The sequence below is a fragment of the Orcinus orca genome, chromosome 11 (assembly GCF_937001465.1).
Source record: "Orcinus orca chromosome 11, mOrcOrc1.1, whole genome shotgun sequence".
Taxonomy (NCBI): domain Eukaryota; kingdom Metazoa; phylum Chordata; class Mammalia; order Artiodactyla; family Delphinidae; genus Orcinus; species Orcinus orca.
The window spans coordinates 79,981,055-79,996,588 of record NC_064569.1 but is presented as its reverse complement, the minus strand read 5'-3'; the positions used below and the strand labels follow the sequence as shown (position 1 = coordinate 79,996,588).

General features: G+C 41.4%; 1 long non-coding RNA gene across 1 annotated transcript in view; it reads left to right on the top strand.

Moving 5' to 3' along the window:
* LOC117201153 (uncharacterized) overlaps window positions 1-15,534 on the top strand; it is a 546,510-nt gene that overhangs the window by 211,257 nt on the left and 319,719 nt on the right. The window contains exon 4 of the long non-coding RNA XR_004483120.2: window positions 3,565-3,712. This is a non-coding gene — a long non-coding RNA (uncharacterized LOC117201153). The remainder of the gene's footprint in view (window positions 1-3,564; window positions 3,713-15,534) is intronic.

Here is a 15,534-nt window from a genome sequence, read left to right as displayed (position 1 = left end):
GGGAAAGCCTTTCTTGATCTTTGCAATTGAAGTAATCCTTTTTCCTCCAGCACTTTGTTTCTTTCTTTCTTATAGCATTTTCCCCTTTGTATTTCTGGGGTTTGCCTTCTGCTCTCATTCTTCTTACTGGATTGCAAACTCTCTGGCGGCCTTAGCCTTTTCTTTCTTAGTTTTGATCCCTTCCTGGGCCTACTAAAGTGTCAGGCACATGGTGGGTGTCCACAAAGATTGGTTAAATTGTATCCAATTGAGTAATTTGCCTCCATGCTATTAATTCAGTTTTGACCTTGCTGCAGTATACTGACATTTTAATTTCTCTGCCTGACATTTCGTAAATCTTTAGGGATTTTACTTAAATAAATGATTTCCTGAAAGCTCCAAATGTTCTTCATAAACATGGGCTATAGCTTCTGCAGTGTCTTCAAAAGTTTACAATGTTTTAATTTTTCACTCTGTACTAGTTTGTTAGCATTATTGGCTTCCTGGTGTCCTGAGACAGTGTGGGATCTGGTAGAAAGTCAGAGGCCACGTTCATTCCACTTGCAAAGACTTATTATGTTCCTAAAATCTTTGGAGTGCGGTGGTGATGAGCCATGATTCTAGGAAAACCCATCCAGCTCTGACTCCTCCTCACTGTTCGGGTGGGAACCTCTTCAGTAGTTAAGTGGGTGATGGGACTTGGAAGGTAATGACGTTTCCTGCAATTAGCTCGTGTCCCCAGTAGTTGCGTGCAATCCTATAGGAACAATTATAAGGAATCCCCTCTCATTTGGCACAATGAGATATGCACATTTTCTAATGGGCTAATTAGTGTAGTTACCATTTTTTAGCCCAAAATGTCAATGTGTAGGATTTAATTAGTCTGCCCTAGGATTATAAGATAACTTCTTAGTTTAGTCAGTCTGTCAGCACTTTCAGGATTTGGAAGGATGCTGGGAACTATCACCTACATATTTGCATAAACTTCCAAGACTTCTAGAAAAATTACTGTGACAAGCAGGTAAAGTCTCCAGAAATAAAATATTCTAAGTTAGATGGGTGGAAGAGTTGTGATCAAAGGACTATTTAGTTAGTGGAAAGTGTAAAAAACAGGCCTTGACATCAATTATTCTTATTTCTACATTTCAGGACTGAGGTGGTTCAGACATTGTAGTCTCTGCTTTAGACTCCTTTGGTTTCTCGTAGCAGAACCTGATTCCACCTGGTTAAGCTACATGGGAATTTATTGCCAGGATATTGGGTAATGCACAGAATGAAGGAGACCCTGAATAACTCAGCCATGCAACGTAGGAGACCAGAGAAGCTTCTGGGACATAGGTAACAGGAACTAGTGGGCAGTCTCTTCAGGATTCTGCTGGTAAAACAAACGTGTTGCAAATAATTTTAGTTCTTTTGGTTTTCCAGGGAAAGAGAGTTGGATTGGCCTGTCTTGGGTCATGGAATGGGTCGAATAGCATCCCCTCAAAATTCATGTCCACCCAGAACTTCAAAACATGGGACCTTATTTAGAATAAGGCTTTTTACAGATGTAACTAAGGTAAGGGTAGAAATGAGGCCATACTTGATAAGGGTGGGTCCTGCATCTGATGAGAATGTCCTAATGAGAGGCAGAAAAGAAGGAGGCCCAGAGACACAGAGAAGGAGGCGAGATAGGAGTGATGTGTCTACAAGCTGAGGAATACCAAGGATTGACAACATCCACTGTAGGTTGGAAGGGAGACAGGGGACAGTTTATCCCTCAGAGCCTCCAGAAATAACCAGCCCTGATGGCAGCTTGATTTTGGACTGGGGTCCTCCTAAACTGTGAGAGAGTAGGTTTTTGTTGTTTTGAGCCAGGAAGTTTGTTTTAATTTGTTTTGGTACCCTTAGGAAACAAATACAGGTCATATGTCCATTCTTTGTCCAGGAGAAGTAGGTACCTTAACTGACAACCTCACTGTAACTGTGTGCAGTGGTCTAAAGGGACTTCCCCAAAGCAAATCCAGTAGTGTCATCAAAAAAAAGAACATGGATGGGTGCAGAAACCACAGGTATGTCCATTACATATCATACAGTCCTATTTTCCCTGGAGGGCTGGGGGACGAGGATGGGAAATGCGCTGTCTGGTACCTGCCTCAAGTATAATGTGAAGCATATCCTCAGATTTTGCAAAGTTACAGCTAGTAATGCTACAAGTCTTTTGGAGGAGAATTGGTGGCATGGCGGGGGCTGGGGGTGAAAGATACAGAAAGGCAATGTATAGGACAAAGGCTTTGTTTATATGGTCAGGATACGATATATGATCAAATATGATAGATATGGGTCAGGAAGGAAAACTCTGAAATGAATGAAAATTTACTGCTGTATTAATTAAAAGCATCTCGGAATAATGATCCCACTTCATTCTTTGACTGGGACATTGTGACAAATGTGGGTTGATAATCAAAAGAATAAATTCTAGCCTATGTGCAGAGAAGTCACAATGGGCTAAGTGGAAATGGTCAATCTCGTATTCCATTCCCCTTAAGTTATTAGGTATCTGGTGGCCAGAGAGGTATCTTTGTGTTTATTTCCTTTGCAACTCTAAAAACAACAACAACAACAGCAACAAAAGCTAGTATTTATTGAGGGCTTTCTATGAGCCAAGAACCATGCCATATGTGTCACACATGCATCATTTTATTTAATCCTCAAACAACTCAATATTGTTGATATTGCTTGTGGCTCTGATTTTGCGGTGTGGAAACGAAGGTCTAGACAGGTTCAGTAACTTGCCTAGAGTCACATACTGGTAAGTGGTGATGCTAAGATTCAAACCCCAGAGTCTTGACCCCAGAGACTAAATTCTTAAGTAACTGTTTAACTGTTATGTGTACCCTCACTGTATCTATGTCATTTCATTAAAGAATTAACTACTTTTTTTGGTTGTTGCTATAATCTTTCCTTCAAAAGCCCAGAAGCCTTGCTCATGTGGCGTGTCCCTTGAAAACTTTCAAGTGTCAGTGGAATGAGCTAGAACTTTCTTTGTGCCATGAAGTGTACTATCTGCTAAGATAATCTCTTTCCTACTGGGAAATATGTATAATACGAACTCGTTTAGCTAGATTGAAAATCAATCATCAAGGCCACTGACGATGCTAAAAAAAATAATCAAAAGCAGTTAGCATACAAATGAAAGTGATTCCCTATAACACTATGTGGGATAAATTTCCTGAACTACACCAATAAATCAAGGTTGTGGAAGCTCAGTTATAAAGGAAGATAGATTGAACAGTTTTCCTGTTACAAACAAGCTGTTTGTACTGTGTATCTATCAGCTAGTTATTCAGGTCTAATTTAGGAATGTGCAAGTAAACATGGCCAAATATATTTAAATATACTTGCACTCAAAGTTGCCAAGTAATGCTCTGCATTGACATAACTAAATTATTTCTGGAATCTTTGAAGTTCCTTTTGCGTAACTGTAATAAGAAATTCTTTGCTATAAGAAAAGTAGTTTGTAAATACCCCCCCTCCTTTTTTCCCCATTCTTTGAGGTTAAATTTTTGTTGTTGTTTATTAATGGAGGGCTTTTTGAATTCATAGGACCCACTGTTGGAGCATACTCTCTCAGTTGTGTTGAGAGACTTCCCTGCTGGTATTTTAGAGATACAGCTGAAGCCAGACAGATCAAGCTGCTTCTCATTCTTATCCCAAGAAGCTGGCTGACTGCAGGGCCTCCGGACTCTGTCAGGTACTGCAGTAATTTGTATCAGGACTTTGGGGCTTTAAATCAACAGACAGGATGCTTTTCTTGACTGGCCTTAGGCTCTTTCTTCTAATCCACTCCAAACCTCTCCCGTGTTGTTCCAAGAGATCTAACCAAATGTGCTTGCCATAGCCTGCATGGGATGTTTCCCTAGGTAAGAGCTAAGAGCATGTGTTCTGGAATCTGACTGCCTGGCTTCCAGTCTTGAATTTTTCATGCCCTGGCTTGTGAATGGGGAAGTGACTTAATTTTCTGTGTACCTGAGCTACCTCATCTATAGTATGCATATAATAAAGTATCTAGCTTGTATAATTGTTTTGAAGTTTAAATGGGGTAATCCAGATAGAGTCATTAACATGGATCCTGGCACATAAAGATCTTACCAAAAAAATGTTTATTAGCTAAACACAAGTCCTGGAGTTAGTGGACATTATTGATCTTACCTGGCCAGTATAATTCCCCTTCTTGCAAATTTATGTCTTGCTTTTCCATTGGGGAATCATACCTTGATTAAGCTTGGTCCATGTGGTTTGGGTGGTTGACTCGTCCTCTCTCTTATCCTCAAGTCCAGAAGTGGCCTTATGATACAGATTTGACAAATCAGCCTACCATTCCCTCATGGCCACAGTGACTGGGTCAAAGATGGGCTTGAGACCCAAGTGGACCAATGAAACTTTTCTTGGACTTTGGTAGAATGTTGGGAAACAGAAGCTGATGTTGCTAAGATGCAGGATGTAAGCCTGGAGGTGCCAGGGGCCACTACAGGGACTGGGCGTGCCTGAGAGAGGGAAAACAGAACAGAGAGATGGAGTGAGAGAGACTGAGTCTTGGAAACTGGCATCCTTGACGCTAGACTTACCACTGGACTTTTAAAACACTGAGCCCAATAAATGTCATTTTGCTGAAGCCAGTTCGATTAGATTTCCAACACTTAAAACTAAGGTGACCATGTGTCCTCATTTTGGGACAGTCCTACTTTATACCTGTTCTCCCAGCATAGTTATTAATAGTGTTTTATTTCACTCTTGGAAGTGTCCTAATTTTTTTTTTTTTTTGAAAGAAAAAGAATATTCATTTATTTTTAATGACTTATTAGAACAAATACCTATAGATATCATTATATATATGATATATAAATTAATTATACAATATATCATGTATTAATTATTAAAACATACTCTGGCAAATATTATATATTCAATATGAAACAGGAGGAAAAGGGGGCAGGGCACAACCTTTAAAAGAATTACATAGCCCGAGGACACAACATAAACTGATTAGAACAAAATAGGTCCAAGATGGCGGACGAGTCTACTTCCACTAGACCTTGAGCCTCAGTATACACTCATTGTAACACATCAGCAAGCTAAGCGACACACCCACAGGTGCCACGACAGTTCCAAGGATGACCATAAAGGTCAAAAAGTGGGCGGTGGCTCAATTCCTAGAAATCCCCACCCCTTCCCCAAAATAGCTGGAATACTCCTCCCACTCATCAGCGTATGAAATTACTCACCCCTATAAAACTAACAACCCCATACCCTGGTGCTGCCCTCGCCTTCTTTTTTTTTTTTTTTTTTTTTTATTTTTTTTTATAGGTATACCTGGATTTAATTCTCACTTCTACCGCTTGGTAGCTGGATAGCCTTAGGCAAGTTTCATACCTCCCTGAAATTCACTTAATTCAGTCTGTAAAATGGCATAATAACTTATTATAGCATCCTTTTAGGAATTTTAAATCAGTTCTTGAAATAAAAGTACACAATATATAGACAAGTATGGATTCCTCAATAGATGTTTGACCTTTCATTTCTCCAGTATCCCACCCGCATCAAATAAAGAAAAATACTTTTTAAAATTTACGAATATTTCATTGTTGTAAAGTTAAAGCCATAAAAATAATCAAATGGCCTACTATCATACCGTTAGAAGAAAAAAAAAAGGTGTTCATGAGAGTTCCATATTAGAATACAAGTTTTCCTTAGGCACCTGTTTATGTATGCTATTCTGCTCTTTGCAATAAATAATTAAATTTAAAAGACTTAATTCCTCACTTTTAAGACCTTATTAGTTTACAAATTACATATTGACCTATGCTAAATTTTATACCGACCCATGCTAATGAATTCAGTACAGAAAACAAAAAACACGTCTGTATGTGTCTCTAGGTCTGAAGTGGGTCTCTTGTAGACAGCAAATATATGGGTCTTGTTTTTGTATCCATTCAGCCAATCTGTGTCTTTTGGTGGGAGCATTTAGTCCATTTACATTTAAGGTAATTATCGATATGTGTGTTCCCATTCCCATTTTCTTAATTGTTTGGGGTTTGTTATTGTAGGTCTTTTCCTTCTTTTGTGTTTCTTGCCTAGAGAAGTTCCTTTAGCAGTTGTTGTAGAGCTGGTTTGGTGGTGCTGAACTCTCTCAGCTTTTGCTTGTCTGTAAAGGTTTTAATTTCTCCATCAAATCTGAATGAGATCCTTGCTGGGTAGAGTAATCTTGGTTGCAGGTTTTTCTCCTTCAACACTTTCAATATGTCCTGCCACTCCCTTCTGGCTTGCAGAGTTTCTGCTGAAAGATCAGCTGTTAACCTTATGGGGATTCCCTTGTGTGTTATTTGTTGTTTTTCCCTTGCTGCTTTTCATATGTTTTCTTTGTATTTAATTTTTGACAGTTTGATTAATATGTGTCTTGGCGTATTTCTCCTTGGATTTATCCTGTATGGGACTCTCTGTGCTTCCTGGACTTGATTAACTATTTCCTTTCCCATATTAGGGAAGTTTTCAACTATAATCTCTTCAAATATTTTCTCAGTCCCTTTCTTTTTCTCTTCTTCTTCTGGAACCCCTATAATTCGAATGTTGGTGCATTTAATGTTGTCCCAGAGGTCTCTGAGACTGTCCTCAGTTCTTTTCATTCTTTTTTCTTTATTCTGCTCTGCAGTAGTTATTTCCACTATTTTATCTTCCAGGTCACTTATCCGTTCTTCTGCCTCAGTTATTCTGCTATTGATCCCATCTAGAGTACTTTTAATTTCATTTATTGTGTTGTTCATCGTTGCCTGTTTCATCTTTAGTTCTTCTAGGTCCTTGTTAACTGATTCTTGCATTTTGTCCATTCTATTGTCCATTCTATCTCCAAGATTTCGGATCAACCTTACTATCATTATTCTGAATTCTTTTTCAGGTAGACTGCCTATTTCCTCTTCATTTGTTAGGTCTGGTGGGTTTTTATCTTGCTCCTTCATCTGCTGTGTGTTTTTCTGTCTTTTCATTTTGCTTATCTTACTGTGTTTGGGGTCTCCTTTTTTGCAGGCTGAAGGTTCGTAGTTCCTGTTGTTTTTTGTGTCTGTCCCCAGTGGCTAAGGTTGGTTCAGTGGGTTGTGTCGGCTTCCTGGTGGAGGGTACTAGTGCCTGTGTTCTGGTGGATGAGGCTGGATCTTGTCTTTCTGGTGGGCAGGTCCACGTCTGGTGGTGTGTTTTGGGGTGTCTGTAGACTTATTATGATTTTGGGCAGCCTCTCTGCTAATGGGTGGGGTTGTGTTCCTGTCTTGCTAGTTGTTTGGCATAGGATGTCCAGCACTGTAGCTTGCTGGTCGTTGAGTGAAGCTGGGTGCTGGCGTTGAGATGGAGATCTCTCGGAGATTTTTGCTGTTTGATATTATGTGCAGCTGGGGGGCCTCTTGTGGACCAGTGTCCTGAAGTTGGCTCTCCCACCTCAGAGGCACAGCACTGACTCCTGGCTGCAGCACCAAGAGCCTTTCATCCACAGGGCTCCTTAATTTGGGATGATTCGTTGACTATTCAGGTATTCCACAGATGCAGGGTATATCAAGTTGATTGTGGAGCTTTAATCCGCTGCTTCTGAGGCTGCTGGGAGAGATTTCCCTTTCTCTTCTTTGTTCTCACAGCTCCCAGGGGCTCAGCTTTGGATTTGGCCCCGCCTGTGCGTGTAGGTCGCCGGAGGGCGTCTGTTCTTTGCTCAGACAGGACGGGGTTAAAGGAGCCGCTGGTTCGGAGGCTCTGGCTCACTCAGGCCGGGGGGTAGGGAGGGTCACGGAGTGTGGGGCGGGCCTGCAGCGGCAGAGGCCGGCGTGACGTTGCAGCCTGAGGCGCGCCGTGCGATCTCCCGGGCGAGTTGTCCCTGGATCCCGGGACCCTGGCAGTGGCGGGCTGCACAGGCTCCCCGGAAGGGCGTGTGGCTAGTGACCTGTGTTCGCACACAGGCCTCCCGGTGGCGGCAGCAGCGGCCCTAGCGTCCCATGTCTGTCTCTGGGCTCCGCACTTCCAGCCGCGGCTCGCGCCCGTCCCTGGAGCTCTCCCAAGCAGCGTTCTTAATCCCCTCTCCTCGTGCACCAGGAAACAAAGAGGGACGTAAAAGTCTCTTGCCTCTTCGGCAGGTCCAGACTTTTCCCCGGACTCTCTCCCGGCCAGCCGCGGTGCACCAACGCCCCGCAGGCTGTGTTCACGCCGCCAACCTCAGTCCTGTCCCGGCGCTCCGACAAAAGCCGGAGCCTCAGCTCCCAGTCCCGCCCGCCCCGGCGGGCGAGCAGAAAGGCCTCTCGGCTGGTGAGTTCCGGTCGGCCCGATCCTCTGCGCTGGAATCTGTCCGCTTTGCCCTCCGCACCCCTGTTGCTGTGCTCTCCTCCGCGGCTCCCAAGCTCCCCCACTCCGCCTCCCGAAGTCTCCACCCGCGAAGGGGCTTCCTAGTGTGTGGACACTTTTCCTCCTTCACAGCTTTCTCCCGCTGGTGCAGGACCCGTCCCTATCCTTTTGTCTCTGTTTAGTTTTTTCTTTTGCCCTAACCAGGTACGTGGGGGGTTCCTTGCCTTTTGTGAGGTCTGAGGTCTTCTGCCAGCGTTCAGTAGGTGCTCCGTAGGAGTTGTTCCACGCGTAGATGTATTTCTGGTGTATCTGTGGGGAGGAAGGTGATCTCCGCGTCTTACTCTTCCGCCATCTTCCCGGAAGTCCGGAAGTGTCCTAATTGAGAGGATAAATTTAAAACTCGAAAGTCCAGACCAATACAGCCACACTGAAGAAATACCCCTGTGGAGTCCCAATTCCCAACAGCCTCTTAAATCATTCAGCACATACTGTGTTCTGACTGGAGAGAGTTCTGGTGAACACACTTGTCTCCATCTCTAATGAGGGTCTAGGGCTCCTTCTAGGTTGGCAACTCCCACTATGACTCCCTTATTCCAGCTCTGACATTTAGGCTATGGCTACTTAACAGTACCTAGGAGCCTTGCCCTGGTAGAAACAAGGTGTACTTTTCTGGTTAAGCAGTTAGCCTCACTAGTCAATCTCTCTCTCACCCTCTGTGTCTCCCTCCCCCCTCCTCCTTGAGTACTCACATGCATCGCCCACCCCCCGACATGTACACATGCAACATTGGCCTAGATAAACACCACCAGCTCCCTTCGCTTATTCCATCACCATGTTTGCTCACTTTTCAGTTGTGCTAAAGGGCACAGATGTGTGTTGGGAGTTGGATGGGCAGACAAATAAGGTCACTAGGATCATTTTACAGGCCGTTGAAGACACATTGGATATTATTTGCCCTGTAGTAAGTTATGTTGTCTTCTTTTAATCTCTTGTTTTTCCCTGTTGATGAAGCAATACACTGATCTTGAGTCCAAGTTTCATCCTTACCAACTGTGTATATATATAACTTTATATATATATATATATAAAAATAAAACTATATGTATAGTTTGTGTTTTTTTTCAGGAGAGTGGGAGACAAAGGTTACTTATATGAACAAAAATTGTTGTCTAGGCAACATGAGTTAATATCCATTGTTAATATTTATTATTTACTCTTTGCCAGGCCTATGATTAAGTACTTTCTGTGTATCGTATCACTTAATCCTCACAATAACATGCCTAGTATGTATCATTAGCTTATACCTTTTTCAGATGAAGAAATTAAAGCAAAGAATTGGCAGAATCAGAATTCAGACCCAGGTCTGTGTGATCCTAGGTCTGTGCTTCTCCAGCTGATGTTATTCTGCTCATTGTTGTGTATGCGGACGAACACTCAACCTGAAGTCAGGAGATCTGGTTTCCATTTCCCTCTCTGCCTTTAACCAGCTGGGTGACCTTCGGCAACTCCTGAGGTCCCATGGGCCCGATGATTTTGTGATTCTAGGTGTTTGGGTTTGGGGTCAGGAGTTCAGTTTTTCTTTAATGTTGTAAGGTCTAGCTTTTTATCAGTCACCAAGGCTTCCAGCTGCAAATCCGGAATAAAGGAGCGGGGGTGGTTGGTGACTGTGATGAAGGAGAAGAATTTCCTGCTGCCAGATATTTAGAAAATGGTGAAATTTGCATTGAAAGTATATTATTATTAGTAGAAAATAATGATTAATGCCATTTCATGTTCTTTTCACAAGTCATATTAGGTAATGAACAATGATAACACTATGCATGATCGCTGATCCTTGTGACATTCAAAACAGATTCAAAATTCCCATTCCACATACAGGACTCAGTTAGGGCACAATGTTAAATTCAAACTCAGGGGTCAGATTTAAAATTTAAATGCATATCTTCTTTGCATTTTTTTTTTTTTTTTTTTTTTTTTGCGGTACGCGGGCCTCTCACTGTTGTGGCCTCTCCCGTTGTGGAGCACAGGCTCTGGACGCGCAGGCTCAGCGACCATGGCTCACGGGCCCAGCCGCTCCGTGGCATGTGGGATCTTCCTGGACCGGGGCACGAACCCATGTCCCCTGCATCGGCAGGCGGACTCTCAACCACTGCGCCACCAGGGAAGCCCTGCATATTTATTTTGACATAGCATTACAAATTACTCACTGTAATATGAATTAAAGATGGACTTTAGTACGATGGGGGAAACATTAAAAGAAATTCTGTTTAAATTTAAATCCCCTTTTTCCCTTTTCAGATTTTCTCCCCCATATTTATCCCTCAATGTATCTGCTGATTATCAAAAGTATTGCTGTTTAAACAGTAATTTGTTCATTTACATTTTATTGTCTTTTGCTGGTAGCAACTGCCAAGAAGTAGTGTTGATATCTTGAATCACAATTAGTTCATTGTGATGTTCCTAAATGAGAGAATTTTAAAAGTACTCTCTCCTATCTACATTTTAGTATTTACCTAATGTACGTAGTGTAGGGAGAACTGATGTCAAAAAAGGACAGAGTGGCAAATGTGCTTCTAAGTCTGTTACAATAGAGCCAGTGAAATGTGCAAAATGACAAATTAAATTTAATATTCAGGTGCATTGCCAATTTGTTTGGGGGGTAAAAAGCACCATCCTTTGCTAACCCGATAAGAATTAATCAGATTTTAATTACATGATGTGCAACCTGGACTGTTTAGCACATTTATGCCGAGTAATCCCTGGGGCATCTCAAACCAAATAAAACTTCTGTCTTCTAAACCATGGGTTTGGTTTTGTGTTAATCATTTTTGGACCTTCTAATTTGTTTTTTTGTTTTGACAATCTCATTTCTTCTATGACACTAATAATTTCCTTTGGGTTTTTCTTTCTTACGGAAGGGAACAATTTGCTATTTTGTGTAAAGTGAAGGCAATGCCAGTCTCCGTGTCAGGGCCTGAAATTGTTTTCCCTGTATTTGCAAATATCCTCCCTGTTTTCATCTACCAGGGAAGCTCCCTGAGGTTAGGGGCGCAGTTTGTCACTACAGAGATGGAGCCTGACATTTTGGCCTCATTAACGTGGTGTTATAACAAAGCGAGTGAACCTCAAACTTAATTTAGCAAAACAACCAAGCCCATAAAAAAGGGCAGGAAAAGAAAATCAGAGGTGCTTCCAGTAAACTGTTATTATTGAACCTAAACATTTTTCTTAAAATTGCCATAAGCTTCCTAGCTCTGTGCTGGTACTTAGGAAGTTCCACTGACGGATGCTAGCAAAAAGTTTCCACACGAGACTCAGCAGATAGAAAGAAATTCCCAGTTGCATTCATTTTTGAGCTTCTTCAGTTCCTGGAGGTCCTCGTTTAGCCTTTGATAAAATCAATCCTGAACTAATCAATGAGAAATTGCTGGGACTCTGAATCCTGCAAAATCAATAAATTTGTATAATAATTACACAAGCATATTAGAGAAGCATAATAATACATAGGCAAGCAAACCCCAGGAAACATGCTCTTGAAATCTTTAAAACTCAGCCAGATGTGATGAAGTTTTACATACTTTGCTCTAGTTTAGGATAATCCTGGCACTTAAGAGAAAGAATATTGTAAGACTCTCCTCTAATTTATGCAAGTTAAAAAATTAACATATGTAACTCCTTTAAAAGCCCAAGTTATTAGTGAGTAGAAGAGTTTAAATTTTGAAAGAAAAGAGACCGGTTCGTCCTGGATGCAGGGTCCTATCATCTGTCTGAAATGCCAAGTCCGTTATCTTCCCCAACACCGTTCATATAGGCAAATCCAGTAACTGCTCACGGCTGCATTCTCATGATCTGCCCCAAGATGATGACTCCTTCTACCAGCCCAGGTCACTAATCTTGTTGTTCCTCTCAACCCAAAATTGTGGTGTCATGAAGAGAAAGCTGAATTGGAAACACACTTGAGTTCTAGTTACGACTATACCAGAAGCCCTTTAAATCTCTCTCAGCCTCAGTTTCCTTATCTCTAAAATGATTACAATAATGCTGAGTATATAAGGCGAAGTGTTGGAAAAAGCGCTGTCTAAGTTGTTTACATTCTGTAGTTCCTGGATAACTTCCTGATCTGGAATAACTTCATCTCTGAGTAGAGGAGTCACAGTATGTGACTGTGACGGTTAGTTTTTTGTTTTTTGTTTTTAAACATCTTTATTGGAGTATAATTGCCTTACAATGGTGTGTTAGTTTCTGCTTTATAACAAAGTGAATCAGCTATACATATACATATAGCCCCATATCTCCTCCATCTTGCATCTCCCTCCCACCCTCCCTATCCCACCCCTCTAGGTGGTCACAAAGCACCGAGCTGATCTCTCTGTGCTATGTGGCTGTTTCCCACTAGCTGTTTTACATTTGGTAGTGTATATATGTCCATGCCACTCTCTCACTTCGTCCCAGCTTACCCTTCCCCCTCCCCGTGTCCTCAAGTCCATTCTCTACGTCTGCGTCTTTATTCTTGTCCTGCCCCTAGGTTCTTCAGAAACCTTTTTTTTTTTTTTTACGATTCCATATATATGTGTTAGCATACGATATTTGTTTTTCTCTTTCTGACTTACTTCACTCTGTATGACAGTCTCTAGGTCCATCCACCTCGCTACAAATAACTCAGTTTCATTTCTTTTTATGGCTGAGTAGTATTCCATTATATATATGTGCCACATCTTCTTTATCCATTCAGCTGTTGATGGACACTTAGGTTGCTTCCAAGTCCTGCCTATTGTAAATAGAGCTGCAGTGAACATTGTGGTACATGACTCTTTTTGAATTATGCTTTTCTCAGGGTATATGCCCAGTAGTGGGATTGCTGGGTCGTATGGAAGTTCTATTATTAGTTTTTTAAGGAACCTCCATACTGTTCTCCATAGTGGCTGTATCGATTTACATTCCCACCAAGAGTGCAAGAGGGTTCCCTTTTCTCCACACCCTCTCCAGCATTTATTGTTTGTAGATATTTTGACGATGGCGATTCGGACCGGTGTGAGGTGATACCCCGTTGTAGTTTTGATTTGCATTTCTCAAATGATTAGTGATGTTGAGCATCCTTTCGTGTGTTTGTTGGCAATCTGTATATCTTCTTTGGAGAAATGTCTCTTTAGATCTTCTGCCCATTTTTGGATTGGTTTGTTTGTTTTTTTGATATTGAGCTGCCAGAGCTGCTTGTATATCTTGGAGATTAATCCTTTGTCAGTTGCTTTGTTTGCAAATATTTTCATCCATTCTGAGGGTTGTCTTTTCATCTTGGTTATGGTTTCCTTTGCTGTGGAAAAGCTTTTAAGTTTCATTAGGTCTCATTTTTCATTTTCGTTTTTATTGCCATTTCTCTAGGAGGCGGGTCAGAAAGGATCTTCCTGTGATTTATGTCATAGAGTGTTCTGCCTATGTTTTCCTCTAAGAATTTTATAGTGTCTGGTCTTACATTTAGATCTTTAAACCATTTTGAGTTTATTTTTGTGTATGGTGTTAGGGAGTGTTCTAATTTCATTCTTTTCCACGTAGCTATCCAGTTTTCCCAGCACCACTCATTGAAGAGGCTGTCTTTTCTCCATTGTATATTCTTGCCTCCTTTATCAAAGATAAGGTAACCATATATGCATGGGTTTGTCTCTGGGCTTTCTATCCTGTTCCATTGATCTGTATTTCTGTTTTTGTTCCAGTACCATACTGTCTTGATTACTGTAGCTTTGTAGTATAGTCTGAAGTCCAGGAGCCTGATTCCTCCAGCTCCATTTTTCTTTCTCAAGATTGCATTGGCTATTCAGGGTCTTCTGTGTTTCCATACAAATTGTGAAATTCTTTGTTCTAGTTCTGTGAAAAATGCCTGTGGTAGTTTGATAGGGATTGCATTGAATCTGTAGATTGCTTTGGGTAGTATAGTCATTTTCACAATGTTGATTCTTCCAATCCAAGAGCATGCTTTATCTCTCCATCTGTTTGAATCATCTTTAATTTCTATCATCAGTGTCATAGTCTCTGCATACAGGTCTGTTGTCTCCTTAGGTAGGTTTATTCCTAGGTATTTTATTCTTTTTGTTGCAATGGTAAGTGGGAGTGTTTCCTTAATTTCTCTTTCAGATTTCTCATCATTAGTGTATAGGAATACAAGGGATTTCTGTGCATTAATTTTGTATCCTGCTACTTTACCAAATTCATTGATTAGCTCTTGTAGTTTTCTGGTAGCCTCTTCAGGATTCTCTATGTATAGTATCATGTCATCTGCAAATAGTGACAGCTTTACTTCTTCTTTTCCTATTTGGATTCCTTTTATTTCTTTTTCTTCTCTGATTGCTGTGGCTAAAACTTCCAAAACTATGTTGAATAATAGTGGTTACAGTGGACAACCTTGTCCTGTTCCTGATCTTAGAGGAAATGGTTTCAGTTTTTCACCATTGAGAATGATGTTGGTTGTGGGTTTGACATATATGACCTTTATTATGTTGAAGTAAGTTCCTTCGATGTCTACTTTCTGGAGGGTTTTTATCATAAATGGGTGTTGAATTTTGTCGAAAGCTTTTTCTGCATCTATTGTGATGATGATATGATTTTTATCCTTCAATTTTTTAATATGGTGTATCACTCTGATTGATTTGCATATATTGAAGCATCCTTGCTTTCCGGGGATAAACCCCACTTGGTCATGGTGTATGATCCTTTTAATGTGCTGTTAGATTCTGTTTGCTAATATTTTTTTGAGGATTTTTGTATCTGTGTTCATCAGTCATATTGGCCTGTAGTTTTCTTTCTTTGTGACATCTTTGTTTGGATTTGGTATCAGGGTGATGGTGGCCTTGTACAATGAGTTTGGGAGTGTTCCTCCCTCTGCTATATTTTGGAAGAGTTTGAGAAGGATAGGTGTTAGCTCTTCTCTAAATGTTTGATAGAATTCACCTGTGAAGCCATCTGGTCCAGGACGTTTGTTTGTTGGAAGATTTTTTTTTTTTTTTTTTTTTGGTACGCGGGCCTTTCACTGTTGTGGCCTCTCTTGTTGTGGAGCACAGGCTCCGGACACGCAGGTTCAGCAGCCATGGCTCACGGGCCCAGCCGCTCCGCGGCATGTGGGATCTTCCCGGACCGGGGCACAAACCCGTGTCCCCTGCATCGGCAGGCGGACTCTCAACCACTGCGCCACCAGGGAAGCCCTTGTTGGAAGATTTT